This window comes from Somniosus microcephalus, chromosome 16 (assembly GCF_052327205.1).
Source record: "Somniosus microcephalus isolate GS21.2 chromosome 16, FLI_Smic_1.0, whole genome shotgun sequence".
NCBI classification, from domain to species: Eukaryota; Metazoa; Chordata; class Chondrichthyes; order Squaliformes; family Somniosidae; genus Somniosus; species Somniosus microcephalus.
This window is the reverse complement of record NC_141002.1, coordinates 106,471,797-106,483,421: the sequence shown is the minus strand read 5'-3', so window position 1 is coordinate 106,483,421 and position 11,625 is coordinate 106,471,797. Positions and strand designations below refer to the sequence as shown.

The 11,625-nt window shown below is 45.6% G+C and overlaps 1 protein-coding gene across 17 annotated transcripts in view; it reads right to left on the bottom strand.

Annotated features, from left to right (window-relative positions):
* Positions 1 to 11,625, bottom strand: part of ppfibp1b (PPFIA binding protein 1b) — a 208,810-nt gene that overhangs the window by 111,127 nt on the left and 86,058 nt on the right. The gene's annotated exons all lie outside the window — the stretch shown is intronic.

Here is an 11,625-nt window from a genome sequence, read left to right as displayed (position 1 = left end):
CCGAAGGGCCTCGCACAACAAGATCCCAGGCTTCCTTGAACGGTCAGGCCAGAGACCAAGGGGACACAGATTCAAACCACTGAAAGGCAAATTTAGGACCACCAGAAAGTTCTCTCACAAAGAGTGAGCAACACATGGGTAGGGTAGTGGAACTGAAAACCCAGGAATCATTCAAGGAACACTTGGATGCCGTAACAGGCAAACTATAAATGCTTTCTGGATAGATGAACTAAGATGGGCCAAATAGCCTGGCTCACTTGTATTCACCTTGGGAATCTGATACCACTTTACATCACTAGTGCATCTAGAAACAGATTGCACTGAGTTTGTGCCGCCTGTCTATGGTTTGCTGGCTTTCATGGAAACCGTTTATCTGGGGTTTGTTCTACTCAAGAGCAATGCTAGTGAAATTATTCAATACCAGCAGGTAGCAGACATCAGCTGCTACAATATTCAGGTATAATGAGTCATCGATGGTTAATTAGGTACCAAACATTTAAAGATAGAATGACAAAATTGCAAAAATTGTTTATACCAATCTGGCATAAAAGGAAATCTAAAAAGGTGACTCAACCGTGGATAACAGGGGAAATTAGAGACAGCATAAAATCCAAAGATAGGGCGTATAAAATAGCCAAAAAAAGCGCCAGAGCGGAAGATTGGGAACAGTTTAAGATAGAGCAAAGGAGGGCAAAGGGCATAATCAAGAGGGGCAAAATAGCTTACGAAAACAAGCTGGCGGAAAATATAAAAACTAACTCCAAAAGCTTTTATAAGTATATCAAAAGGAAAAGACTGGTGAAAACCAAAGTTGGTCCATTGCAGTCAGATACGGGGGAATATATAATGGGAAATAAGGAAATGGCAGATCAACTAAATGCATACTTTGGGTCAGTCTTTACGAAGGAAGACACAAAAAACCTCCCTGGGATATCGGGAAAAATAGGGACATTGGCAAAGGAGGAACTGACGCAAATCAATATCTCTAAGGATATGGTGTTAAGGAAGCTAAAGGGATTGAAGGTGGACAAATCCCCAGGGCCTGATAACATGCATCCTAGGGTACTGAAGGAGGTGGCCCTAGAGATAGCGGATGCACTAAGGATGATTTTTCAGAATTCATTAGACTCGGGAACAGTGCCGATGGATTGGAGGGTAGCTAACGTTACCCCACTATTCAAAAAGGGGGGTAGGGAAAAAGCAGGTAATTACAGACCTGTAAGCCTTACATCAGTTGTGGGCAAAATGCTGGAGTCCATCATTAAGGATGAAATAGCGGAGCACTTAGCAAATGGGGACAGGATAGGACAGAGTCAACATGGATTTACAAAGGGTAAATCGTGCTTGACTAATCTATTGGAATTTTTTGAGGGAGTAACTGGTAGAATAGATGGGGGAGAGCCAGTAGATGTGGTGTACCTGGACTTCCAAAAGGCCTTCGATAAGGTCCCACATAAAAGATTAGCATGGAAAATTGAGGCTCATGGGATAAAGGGGAAAGTTTTGGCGTGGATAGGGAACTGGCTGTCAGATAGAAAACAGAGAGTTGGAATAAACGGCTCATTTTCTGAATGGCAGGCAGTAACAAGTGGGGTACCACAGGGATCTGTCCTGGGCCCCCAGCTGTTCACAATTTACATTAATGACCTGGATCAGGGAGTCGGATGCAGCATTTCCAAATTTGCAGACGACACTAAACTAGGAGGGGGGGTGGGCTCAGAGGAAGAGACCAGGAAGCTCCAGAGCGATTTGGACAGACTGGGCGATTGGGCGGATAAATGGCAGATGCACTATAATGTGGACAAGTGCGAAGTTATCCACCTTGGGTGCAGGAACGGGAGGGCAAATTATTATTTAAATGGCAATAGATTGGGAGAGGGGGAAGTACAGAGAGACCTGGGTGTTCTTGTACACCAGTCACTGAAGGCGAGCATGCAGGTGCAACAGGCGGTCAAGAAGGCAAACGGTATGCTGGCCTTCATAGCAAAAGGGTTAGAATACAGGAACAGGGATACCTTGCTGCAGCTGTACAGGGCACTGGTGAGACCACACCTCGAGTACTGTGTACAGTTTTGGTCGCCTCATCTGAGGAAGGATGTTCTTGCCATGGAGGGGGTGCAGCGGCGATTCACCAGGCTGATACCAGGAATGGCGGGAATGACCTATGAGGAGAGACTATGTAGTTTAGGGATGTACACACTGGAGTTTAGAAGATTGAGAGGGGACCTCATAGAAGTGTATAAAATTCTGACAGGTCTAGACAGACTGGATGCAGAAGGAATGTTTCCCTTGGCGGGTGAGAACAGAACTAGAGGACATAATTTAAGGATAAGGGCTAAACCATTTAGGACAGAGATGAGGGGGAATTTCTTCACTCAGAGAGTGGTGAACCTGTGGAACTCATTGCCACAGAGGGCAGTGTACGCCAGCTCATTAAATATATTTAAGAGGGAATTAGATATATTTCTACGGGCAAAAGGGGTTAAGGGTTACGGAGAGAAGGCGGGGACGGGATACTGAATTAAAGGATCAGCCATGATCTCATCGAATGGCGGAGCAGGCACGAAGGGCCGAATGGCCTACTCCTGCTCCTATCTTCTATGTATCTATGTATCTATGTAACTGAGCCACACAACAGGGCTGCATGGTCAGTTTCAGCGGAATTCTTTCCAGAGAGGAATGCTGCCAATATGGAATCCAATATAACCACAGAAAGCAAATGATGATCTTTAGTGCATTTAATGCTAAGCACCGAACTGAAATGTTTGTTCACATACATCACCTTTCCTGCACACGTTTTTGGAGATATTTTCAATACTTTCCTCTGTTAGCTTTAAAACAATTACATAGTTTGTAAATGTGTTGTGATTTGTTGAAACCAACATAAAAAAGGAATATGTTGGTAACTAGTCAATCTCATGTGGCATTACACACAGGGAGTTAAGACCAAGTGCAGTCTTCTGGGGCTAGAGGACAGGGGGCCATTGGACCAGGTCACGCAGATGTAATTTAGTCCCCATATTTAAGTATACATTCTGTCTTTACTTTTCTATTTCCATTATACATTCCTGTATCTGTATTTATAATGGGAACAGACTATCCAAAATTGCCATGTGGCAGTTATATCTTCTTGCCAGTGGTGGCACTACAGTGCTTCCAAAGGGGGTGTAAATTATAGCTCGACAAATTTCACACTTTCCATTACAAATGTGGGCAAGGAATTTACGACGAGAAATCCGACAGGAGGCTCAGACAGAAGAAAGATTGTTAATCTATTACACAGAATGTGTGCTGCAGAGCAATGTCCTGCAGTGTAACAAACAGTCTTCACCAGCATCCCCTAGATAGCACAGTCCATCACCTTTTAAACCACTCCTGTATTTTAAAACATATTATTCAAAGCTGCATGTCACACGCTGCTGAAACATGTAGGACTGAATGTTTTAATTTCCTGCCTTCCTTTCCCCCCCCCCCGCATCTCCCTGCCTAGTTCTCTTTCTTTATAACTTTGCTTCAGGCCTCTGCTTTTCTTCCCCCGTTTATATCCTGATCAGAGTCAAGTGCAGCAATTTTTTTAAAATGAAAGTGACCAGAGCCCCACAGAATACTGTGCTTGAGATAAGTGGAAGGCCCACGTTAACCTTCCAAATGCTACAGTAACTGGACACATCTGAATCACTGCAGCATCTCCTATGCCACCTCCTCAGAATCTAAGTACTCCTACAAACATCATTTACTTTAACAGGATAAACAGCACAGCGTATATGGCAAGGATATGGGATGCTGGCCTTTATATCTAGAGGACTAGAATACAAGGGGTGGTAGAGGTTATGCTGCAGCTGTACAAAGCCCTGGTTAGATCACACCTGGAGTACTGTGAGCAGTTCTGGGCACCACACCTTACGAAGGATATACAGGTAGACTATCCTTTATCCGAACTTCCGAAAACCGAAAGTTTTTTCGTTCAGCGTAAGTCGTGCGCACGACATGACCCGAGTGGCGCAAAACATGACAGGAGTGGTCCTCCGGGGCCCAGAACAAGAATTCCTGCAGATTGTCGACACGCCGGCCTTCGCTCTCGATGTTAAGTGTGACTGAGGGAGCTCTGCCTTTCCCTGTGAGCAGGGCAGAGGGTCACAGAGTTCCCTCCTGGGTAGGAGATTGCAGGCCGAGCCGGGCAGTGTGAAGGAGGTACTGGGAGAGTGAACCCAACAATACAGCGGCCCGTCCGATATTCTTTTCTCCCCCCCCCGACCTGATTTGCGGGCCAGCTTAGCATAGGAGTCAGCCGACAACCAGCTTTCCCACAATTGGCAGCGGCAGTCGAGCCCCAGACCCCCGCTAAGTCAAGGAATTCAGAGAAGCAGGAAGGGGAATGAGACACGGAGCAGGGGGAGCTGTAAACAGACTGTGAGCGGCAGCACAGAGAAGCAGGAAGGGGAATGAGACACGGAACAGTCGCAAGAGGTAGCCTGAACTTTTAAATTTTATATTACATACAAATGCTAATTACCAAATTAATTTAATGTTCAGGAGTTTCCCAGTCTGAAATAATACCTTCTGAAATCCGAAAATTTCCGAAAACCGAAACACAGCTGGTCCCAAGGTTTTCGGATAAGGGATAGTCAACCTGTATTGGTCTTGGAGGGAGTGCAGCGTAGGTTTACCAGAATGATACCCGGACTTCAAGGGTTAAGTTACGAGGAGAGATTACACAAATTAGGGTTGTATTCCCTAGAATTTAGAAGGTTAAGGGGTGATCTGATCGAAGTTTTCAGGATAATAACAGGAACCTATAGGGTAGAGAGAAACTAGTCCCATTGGTTGGAGAATCTAAGACTGGGGGGGGGGGGGGCATAGTCTAAAAATTAGAGCCAGGCCTTTCAGGAGTGAAGTTAGGAAACACTTCTACACACAAAGGGTGGTAGAAGTTTGGAAAACTCCTCCGCAAATGGCAATTGGTGCTGGATCAATTGTTAATTTTAAATCGGAGATTGATAGCTTTCTGTTAACAAAAGGTATTAAGGGATACGGGCCAAAGGCGGGTAGATGGAGTTAGGTCGCAGATCAGTCATGATCTCATTGAATGGCGGAACAGGCTCGAGGGGCTGAATGGCCTCCTCCTGTTCCTATGTTCAGTACTACAACTATTTAAACATATAGCGCGACTCATAACTGTTGTCTGCGAGTTATGTATGCACTAAAGTCATGAGTATTTATTGGACTCAATGTCAACCGATCGTGTGTGTACTATTTAAGGAAGCAAAAAAAAAAACACATTTATTGGGCATCTTTTTACTCTTCAGGACTTCTTGAGGGGATTCATAGACAATGAATAGTGGAGCCACTGTTGTTACATAGACAAGTGTAGCAGCCAACAGTCCAATAACAGTCCATCTTCAAGAAAGGTGTCAAGTCCGATTGCGGTAATTACAGAAGAGTCTCCCTGCTGTCTGCCACAGGGAAAGTCATCACAAGAATTCTCCAATCGCTTTCTCCCAGTGGCTGAAGAGCCCCTCTCAGAGTCGCAATGCGGATTCCATCCACTAACGGGCACAATGGACATGATCTTCACCACACGTCAACTACAAGAGAAATGCAGGGAACAGCACCAACCGCTGTACATGGCCTTCTTTGACCTCACAAAGGCCTTCGACACTGTCAACCGTGAGGGGTTATGGAGTGTCCTCCTCAAATTCGGCTGCCCTCAAAAGTGTGTCACCATCCTCCGCCTGCTTCACGACGACATGCAAGCCATGATCCTGACCAACGGATCCACACAGACCCAATACACGTACGGACCGGGGTCAAGCAAGGCTGCGTCATCGCACCAACGCTCTTAATCTTCCGGGCTGCAATGCTCCATCTCACCCTCAGTAAGCTCCCCACTGGAGTGGAGCTAATCTACAGAACAAACAGGAAACTGTTCAACCTCCATCGCCTCCAGTCCAGATCCAAGGTTGTCCCATCCCGTCACCTTCACCAAAGCGTACGAGAGCATGGGCCTTACACTAAACATCAGTAAGACAAAGGTCCTCTACCAACTTGCCCCCGCCACAGTACCGCTCCCCGATTATCAAAATCCACGACGAGGCCTTGGACAACGTGGACCACTTCCCATACCTCGGGAGCCTACTGTCAACAAGGGCAGACGTCGATGACGAAGTCCAACACCGCCTTCATTGTGCCAGTGCAGCCTTCGGTCGCCTGAGGAAGTGTTTGAAGACCAGGACCTCAAACCCAGCACCAAGCTCATGGTCTACAGAGCAGTAGTGATACCCACCCCCTCCTGGATGCTTCAGAGACATGGACCATGTACAGCAGGCACCTCAAAGCACTGTAGAGGTACCACCAACGCTGCCTCCACAAGATCCTGCAAATCCATTGGCAGGATAGGTGCACCAACATCAGTGTTCTTGCTCAGGCCAACATCACCAGCATCGAAGCTCTGACTATGCTCAATCAGCTCCGATGGACGGGCCACATCGTCCGCATGCCCGATACGAGACTCCCAAAACAAGCGCTCTACTCGGAGCTCCGACACAGCAAGAGAGCCCCAGGTGGGCAGAAGCAGCGCTTCAAGGACACCCTCAAAGCCTCCTTGAAAAAGTGCAACATCCTCACTAGGGTTGCAAAATTCCAGGAATTTTTAAAAGAGGAAACTTTCCATGGGAATTTTGAGTTTTTTTGAACACTGATGGTTTTTGTCTCTGACCTTTATATTATCTTTGTCATCAAAAAAGACATACTGTTCCATACAAATAAAAATAGGCTTTCAAAACTTTATTTAGGTTATAATTTTGAACTTTATTGAACCCCCACAATAAAATAAAAGAGTGTCAGCTTATTTAGCCTGTAATTTGTCCTTATTTTGTCCCTTTGAGTCTTCTACTCATTATTGCTCCTCCCGATTCTCTGACTCTGGCTCTGACGTGTCCATTTCCTCCTCTGTGTCACTGTCTAGCTGTGAGGTGGACACTTCTGTATCTGGCTCAATAAGTTGTAGGTTCGCCCGGATAGCCACCAGTTTCTCCACTCTCTTGTTAGTCAGCCTGTTGCGCACCTTTGTATGCGTATTCCCAAAAAGTGACCAGTTTCGTTCAGAGGCCGCTGATGAAGGTGAGATTTGGAGTATCACCGATGCAATGGGTGACAGGGCCTCAGATGCACAAAGTCCCTTCCACCAGGTATGTGCACTGATATGCTTGCATGATTCCCATATCCCGTCCCCATTCCAAAGACCTTGCTTGGTAGAGAACTTTGCCAGACTTCTCAGAACTTTGCCCACATCCAGATTGTTGAGGTGGCGTGAGAGGGTAGAAATCACACTAAGCGCTGTTGATCTGTTCTCCAGAAAGTATTGGTCTCCCAACATGCTTTGGGTCCAGCATGTATGCTGCAGCATGAATCGGCTTGACACAAAATTCTTGATCCGTCTGTATGAATTGAACAATTGCCTTCTCCTCTGCTTTGAGCAGCAGGGATGTGGGGAGGGCAATGTTGATTGTTCTTTTAAATCAGCAAAAAGCCTGAGAACATCGGACAAGACAGCGTCATCTCCTTCAATCAGAACAATTGCAGATGCTACTGGTGAGAGTAGTTTAAGGCTGCTAACCACTCTCTCCCAAAACACATCATCCAGCAGTATTTTCTTGATGGTGGTTTCCATATCCCCAGACTGGGATATTGCCATTTCTTGCAGCTACTCCTTACCCTCCAGAAGGCTGTTGTACATTATGACAACGCCACCCCATCTAGTGTTGCTGGGCAGCTTCAGTGTGGCGTTCTTGTTCTTTGTCGTTTGCTTGGAGCTGTAGGTTGCTGCAACTATCTGTTTTCCCCTGACATACTTAACAACTTGCTTGGCTCTCTTGTACAGTGTTTCCATGGTTCTCAAACCCATGATGTCCTTGAGGAGCAGGTTGAGCCCATGAGCTGCGCACCCAATAGATGTAATATGAGGGTAGGCCTCCTCCACTTGAGCCCAAGCAGCCTTCATATTCGCAGCATTGTCAGTAACTACTGCAAAGACCTTTTGTGATCCAAGATCGTTGATGACCGCTTTCAGCTCATCAGCAATGTATGTGCCTGTGTGTCTGTTGTCCTTCGTGTCTGTGCTCTTGAAGAACACTGGGAGAGGAGTGGAGACGATGTAGTTTATGATGCCCTCCCCTCGTACATTTGACCACCCATCTGAGATAACTGCAACACAGTCTGCCATCTCTATCGTTTCTTTGAGCTTTCCTTGGACTCTGTTATACTCAGCCTCCAGCAAATAAGTAGACAAAGCATGTCTGGTGGGAGGACAGTATGCAGGGCGAATAACATTGAAAAATCTCTTCCAGTACACATTGGCTGTGAGCATGAGGGGTGAGCCTGTCGCATATACAGCTCGAGCAAGGCACTCAATCTGCATTCTTCTGGCTATGGTTATCCATTGTATCAAAGAGCCTTCCAAGTGGGCCAGGAGTTGCTAATGATAAAGAGCCTGATGCTGAATGTGAACCATTATCTTCTTGAATGGAAGCAGAGGAACTCTGGGCTGACTGCTGTGAGCTTTGAGTGAAGTTGTTGCATTTGGATAAATGCTGCTGCATCTTTGTGGCATTCTTTACATATGGCTTTGTACAGTGTTTGCACATGTACACAGTCTTTCCATCTTTAATGCCTGGGGTAAAATGCTTCCACACATCCGACGGTAAATGTGGCATTGTTCTATGCAGAGAAATAAAGGGCATTCGTCTCTTTGTCGAACTGCGGTCGATCAGCACGATTGCAACAGGGTGAGTAAATTTTTCCTGATGCTCCATGTGATGTAAGTATGACCTGTGCACGCACGATGCTACATCACCAATAGAGGGAGCTAATTGCTCATCCAACCAATCAGGACACATTTGTTCAGTCACACACAAAACTTGTAATTATTAAAACAAGCCAAGTAAGAAGATAAACATGTATTGATTAAGAAATTCCATAATAATTAAGATTCCATCTGTTAGGAATTTTAAGAGAGGACCTGTGGAAAAAAAATGAAAGATACAAAAAAAACATTATGCTAGCATGTGCTTTTTTGAGCAAAATTCCCAAGCTAAACTTCCCGTGGAAATTTCCCGGAAACTTTCCACCCCTTTGCAACCCTAATCCCCACCAACACCTGGGAATCCCTGGCCCAAGACCGCACAAAGTGAAGGAGAAGCATCCGGGAAGGCGCCGAACACCTCGAGTCTCTTCGCTGGGAACAAGTGGAAGCCAAGCGCAAACAGCAGGAGTGCTCGTCAACCCAAGCACTCCACCCACCCGCCCCTTCAACCACCGTCTGCCCCACCTGTGACAGAGACTGTAGGTCCCGCATTGGACTCAGCAGTTACCTGAGAACTCATTTTTAGTGTGGAAGCAAGTCATCCTCGGTTCCGAGGGACTGCCTAAGAACCACCACCATGTAACCTAAGTGTGCACTCAATACAATCCAAGAAAAGGTTCTTTCACACTATTACTTTCATTTGGTTTGTCCAAATGCATACGTGTACATAAATAAATGGAAAAGCTAAATATTAATATTGACTAGTAATAGTACACAGTCACCACAGGATGGCACTGTCTGTTAGACTAAATCAGCTTCTCTCAATGGTCCACTGGAAGCCGAATAAAATTCATATTTTACGCGCATGCACGCACTCCTCAGTGCTAAGGGCACTCTGGTCTCCCAAATCCCATTGCTGGATTTGAGCACAGAATCGAGGCTGACGCCAGTACTGAGGTGAGCGCTGCATTGTTGGAGGTGCTGTCTTATGGACGATATGTTAAACCGCCTGCCTGTTCATGTGAATGCAATAGATCTCATGGCACTATCTGAAGAGGATCAGGGAGTTCTCCCTGTACGCTGGCCAACATTCCTCCTTCAAGCAACACCACCAGAGCAGATGAACGGGTCATTTATCTTGCTGCTGTTGGTGGGAACTTGCGGTGTGCACTCTGAAAGTAACTAATTGGCTGTAAAGCCCTTTGGGATGCCCTACTGTGATCGAGTGGTGTAGAATGAGGGAACAGAGATATAAAATTAAACACAAGGGCAGATAATACGAGAATGTGGGTGTGAGCCTATGGAATGTACTACAGGTACCAGAGTTAGTGATTGAAGCTAAAACCAGCCAACAGTCACGAATAGGTTAGATAGATGGTTGAAAGAAAGGGAAATAAAGAGAAATGGGAACAGTATGGGCACACTGGATTAGGATTACTGCTTGTGAAGTGCAGACACCAACACACACTGGTTGGGACGAATGGCCAGTTTCTGCGCTGTAATTTGACACAATTCTATGAGGATGTGGAAGGTGCTGTACAAGTGTAAGTTTGTTTGCTTCTCTTCCTCTGATCACAGTGCTCAAAGAAAATATTTTACAGAATTAACAGTGGGGGAAAGGGTAACTAAGCAATAGGTTAAAATCAGCAAAGGTGAAAAGATTAGAATGTATAAAGCATTAAAAGCTGAGGCACTGGCCAGATACCCCCAAAATGCTAGAAAATCCCCAAGACCATTTATGCTACAGTGCTACACGGCAAGCCACTCTGAACATTCGGATATTCTGCTTCCTGTTGGTAAAATTAGCCACTTTTAGGGGTGGGGAGATTGGCATCAAAAAGCAAAGCTGCTGCCAGCCTTGCTTTTGCTGCTGCCGCTCAAGGGCCCACCTATGATTTGCATCCTCTTGGAACAGGTCAACTGAGGTGAAGTGTGTGTGTTTTTTAAATAAAGTTTCCACCCATTTTTGAAATTGATGCTTACCAGTTGCAACCAGCAGCCAAATGACCTCACTTTTCAGTAACGGCAGCAGCTGTTTGGGCCTATAAATGAGTTACTAAACTAAAAGATTTTTTTTATTTTTTATAAAAGCCTGGAAAGTAACAAAAACAGCAACTGCTAAGTGAAAACATCTGATCCGGGAACACCAGTCACCCATTCTGCAACTTCTCCGCTGAGGAATCCAGAACAGGGCTGTACAATACTTCATCTCTTTGTTCCAATAGGTTTAGGAATTAAAAGATCAAACGATTATTGAAGTTTGAGGGAGGAGAGCGGGGGCGTTTTTAAGGTCAGTTGAAGGTCCACTGATAAGCCAGCGGGAGTGGACAAAGTCGCACCCAATTCAAGTGCCTTCCCCACCTGGGGGAAGGGGACCAGCAAGATGTCAGGGAGGAGTAGCCCACCCAAACTGCGTTTTAAAAATAAAACATCAACATTAAATGAATGCAGCAGTTCTTTTGCTGCTGGTTGGGTGAGCTGTTTGACAGCAAAACTAGGCTACAGTTTCAAAAAGCAGTCTTTCCAATCAGCGATGTATGGCAAGGTGGTTTCCATGTCGATCTGCCTCAGCAACATCTTTTAGCTACCTGTTAAATAGACTGCTGTCTAATCAGCAGCTGCAAAGTAGCCATACACGGCACAGATCTTCGGAAGAAAGTGCTAAAGGTTTTAAAAATCTAGAGGACATACAAGACAAGGAAGCAGTCCTTATACCACAAGTACTTCTCGAATCTTCGATATTCCCGGCACACGCCAGAATATTTTCTCTAATTTGTCAGTGAATGAATTGGCGTGAGCATAAAGTGGGGAAAGACACGTTTTTA